Raw genomic sequence first — 4,680 nt, 5'->3', positions numbered from 1 at the left:
TGTTGAGTTCGAACATGCAAACATTAAGGTTTTAGTAACACACAAGTGTTAATGCATACACGCGCGCAAGGGTTAATGTTATGAGCCCACACAAGAGTTAACAGCATTTGACATTTTGTTATTCTTTTTCTCGCTTTCGTTCTTAGATGTATTGTTAGCTATCGTTGATACATTTATATTGTTTTTTCGTACCTTTTTGCATTTTCTCGAATCAGCTACCGCTTTTTTTCTGCGCTGCATCGTTTTGCGAAATATATTGAGTTTACCATCCGCAATTGATATTTTAAGAATAAACTTTAACCTAAGCTAAACCAACTGCGTTTATTTTCATTTTGGATAACCCCGCTTGAGGTTTGGAAAATTGCAAGCAAAACCGCCTAGTCGTTTTTTGGTGCACCAGCAATCTGCTGCAACAATGAGAAATACATAAGAATTAGGTCAACAGAGTTGAAATTTTCCAATAGGAATCGAAATAAAATCAGCTAAAAAGGTTACCGAAATTTATCGAATCGTCGAAGTTTATATTTATCGAAATTTATCCATGCTTATTAAATTATCGCAACGTATCGAATTATTCAAACTGATCAATGTTTACTGAGTTGTCGAAATTTATAGACACAGAAACTTAGTTGTCCAAATTTACGGATAGTTATCGAGCTATAAAAACGTGTGGGATTAACGAAATTTTTCAAGTAAAGAAATGTATCATGTTATCGATATTTTTTGAATTATCATTATTTATAGACTTAACGAAATTTATCGAGGTGTCGTAATGCATGGAGTTCTTTCAACTTACAGAGTTATCTATAATTATTGATCTACTGAAATTGGTTGGTTCAACGAAGCTAAGTTTATGGAATTTTAAAAATATATCGGTTTATCGAAATTTCAAGGTTATGTAAGCTTATCGATTTATCACTGCCTATCGAATTTAATCGTCTTAACATAGTGTAACGAGTTATCAAAATGTTTAGATAGTTTTCGAAAAATGTGGAGATGTCAAAAGTAAAAATTTATAAAGGTATCCAAAGTTTTTACATTTTTGAGTTATCGAAATTTATCGAGCCATCGAATTTCACAGTTATCGAAATTGGTCGAGTTAACGAATTTTGTTGAGTTATCGAATTTTAGTGTTCTTGAAATTCATCGAACTATCGATATGTATCAAATCATTGAAATTTATCGATAAACTTGAATTGATCGGGTCAATTCCAAAACCTGCCGAAGTCCTCCAAAGACCTTCTCAGATAAAAAAAATTTAGTTACGTTTTAGCAGAAGATTTTCCGGTTAGTTAATTTGTACCGTATAAGTTTTGCTACGTGTTAAGTTAGAAAACCTCTCCAAGGCTTCTAAAACTAGAAAAACTGTCGAATTTCGACAGTAACTGGCACTCTAGTTATTATAATTCGCATAATTGCCTTTGCAAATGATATACTCACATAAATACAAACATATGTATATTAATATAATTACTAAAAATACGGCTTTTGATAAAAACAACGCCATGGTTGATTAAGTAACGAACATGGCAACTCCGGAAGTATTGAGGAAATCTGACATTTCCGTTGCTGGCCCAAAATTTTCTACAAATTTGTACAACAAAGAAATATAAAATTGTGGCGATCTCTTAGTGAAGGGAAACACGATTGTTGAGTATTTGAACTAGCAGGAAACTAGCAAAGTCATTCGCAAGGGTTTACAGAATTTGTATGCAGAGGTGTCAATGTAATCAATGAAATAAATATGAACACGCTATGAGGTGTCTACCAAAATGTTTAAAGGAAAAAATATTTTCATAAGACGACTTATATGTATGTATGAATATTTATCGAAATGTTTTCTTAAAGTTCTTTTAATATGGGCCTAGGAGGGCTAAGCAATTTTTAAGACTCTAAATGATTGTCAGAACATTTTTATAAAATTGCGCATTTAATTTTAGAAAAATAAATACGAATGCAAAAGGTACAAACTATTGAATACACAGAGCAACTGAACTGCACACAGTTAAATTTGTGCGGCCGCTGTGATTTAGTAGTTAGCAGTGCGCGCTACCACACCGCAGTGCCTGGGTTCAAGCCCTGGTCAAATCAACATCCCAAAAAAATATAGAAAAAAGATTTCTGAACAGCGGTGGCCCCTCCGCAGGCAATGGCAATACTCCGGGTGTATTTTTACCATGAAAAACAGCTTCTCATAAAAATATAATCGGCGTAAAACTGTAGGTCCCTCCCCTTTGTGTAACAACATCAAAGCGCACGCCACAAATCGGAGGAGAAGCTCTGCCAAACACTAATATATGTGTAATCTGTTATTAATTGAATCATCTATTGGGCGGTCGCTGTGGTGTAGTGGTAAGTAATGCGCGCTTCCACTCCGCAGCGCCTGGGTTCAAGCCCTGGTCAAAGCAATATTGCAAAAAAATTTCGAAAAAAAGTTTATTCTTAACAGCGGTCACCCCTTGGCAGGCAATGGTAAACCTCCGACTGTATTTCTGCTATGAAAAACAGCTTCTCATAAAAGTACAATCGCCGTTCGGAGTCGGCGTAAAACTGTAGGTCCCTCCACTTTGTGTGACAACATCAATGCGCACGGCACAAATCGGGGGAGAAGCTCGGCCAAACACTAACATATGTGTAAGCGCCGATCTATTATTATTATTATTGGATCTAAATCACAGACAGACGACAGCGTTAATCCGGATCAACTCGTTAATTCAGAATTATCTCTGAAATTAACTGCAGCTGATCCGGATTAAGTCATGCAGCTAATCCTCAAAACTAAGCGGATCACGGGAACTTTCGGTGATAACCCTAGCATATTGTACAAGTAAGCAAATAGAGCAAGCTAATTTGGTGTCCGCGGTAGCTGAGTAGTGAGAGCTGCGTACTACAATTCCGTAGGGCCTAAGTTCGATCCTCGGAGCGAGTTGTTGCCAATATCTTTTTTTATTATTTTTTTTATTCCATTTTAATTATCTACATATTTTATTTTACTTTTAAGTGTTATCTCATTCTATACTTCGACAGCCGTATTCTAACGAAGTCACAAACCCTATCTCATCACTGCTGTAGCTTCTACTGCACCTCAAAGTTTGCTTCTTCAACAAATATGCCGCCACAACACAAATGTTCAAGGTTTTGTGTAATTTTTCTAGCACTTAAAATCGAATTTTTGTGGCATATTTTGCGGTGCATTAGAAATCGCAACAGTGATGAGCTAAATTTTGTGATTCTGTCAGAATTGAGGGGTAGGCCAAACATTTTGTTTAAATTTTGCGCGTAAGTGTATGTTATCTAGCATACACAGCATGTGTGTATGTATGTACATTCGCAATAAAAATCTTAAGAAGCTGTTTTTCATGACAGAAACACACACGGAGGTTTGCCATTGCTTGCGGCTAGGGATGTTGCGATGCTATATAAATATAGTTTAAAATAACTAAAAAACACGCTTTTAAAGCATATCAAACTAAAAAAAATAATAATTCTTAATATAAGTTGAAAATAATAATGAACAAAAAATACTAGTATTATTGTGAAAAAGCGTGGGGCGCTCTTTGCCATATTTTTCGTCTATCGAGCAACCCACAGTTTTTCACAATAATACTAGTATTTTTTGTTCATTGTTATTTTCAACTTATATTAAGAATTATTTTTTACTTTTTAGTTTGATATGCTTTAAAAGCGTGTTTTTTAGTTTTTTTAAACTATATTTATTCTTAATTTTTTAGTTCGATTTATTGTTAAAAATAAATTTTTTTCTAAATGCTCGAGTGCTCGAGCCGGAAAGTAAGTAGACGGTACGCATGCGCAGACAGCGTGGTTGTCTCACTTGCTCTCACACAGAGGCTGTGTGAGGAAATTATTTAATCCTGGCGATCCTAATCAGGATAATGAGATAAATTTATGAAATTATTATATTGTCGCTGATTCTTGATAAGTGTACAAAGTTTGAATTAAATCTGTCCGTTTAAAGTGGGTCAAAATCGAGTCCAAAGGAGTCGGTTACAAACATACATACATACAAACATACAGGTGAAGCTAATAAAAGGGTGTTAAAAAGCATCGATACCAGTATCAAATGATGTATCAGAAGTTAAGTATCGATACAGATATTGGTATTGGTATCGGAAAAAATATAGATATTTTATCCATTTGATACAAAAAATTTTATTGACATAATATGAATGATGCAGTTAATGAAAATTAATAAGAAATCTTTAACAACTGCAATGCCTAATAAACAAAATTGCTCGTTTTCATCAGAATACGAAAAAAACTAAGTGCGAAAACTATGACGTTGTGTTAGGAATCAGGAAACGCCTTGAATATATTACGATCCCAAAAAAGTATCGATACCAGTATCATATGGGCATATGAGATAAAATACTGTGCGAACGATAACATAGTCACTAATCAGAAAATATAGTTAAATATTATTCTAGGAATAATATGGCTTTTATGAAGTTGATATGGGTAATTGCGCAATTTAGGGGGCCCACCGAAAATTGATCCAACATAGTCGAAAGACGAAGGCGGAAAGTTTTTGGCAAAAAAACGTTTCGTTCGGGTGAACTTTGTTAATACTAAGATCACATTAAAAAATACACGAAATTAATGCATGTTGGTATTTACATGTTCACCATGGTTTACTTTAACTGAATTTTTAACATAAAATTA

This window comes from Rhagoletis zephyria, unplaced genomic scaffold (assembly GCF_001687245.7).
Source record: "Rhagoletis zephyria isolate East Lansing unplaced genomic scaffold, Rhagoletis_zephyria_1.1 Rzeph_scaffold_00534, whole genome shotgun sequence".
Taxonomy (NCBI): domain Eukaryota; kingdom Metazoa; phylum Arthropoda; class Insecta; order Diptera; family Tephritidae; genus Rhagoletis; species Rhagoletis zephyria.
This window is presented reverse-complemented; position numbering follows the sequence as displayed.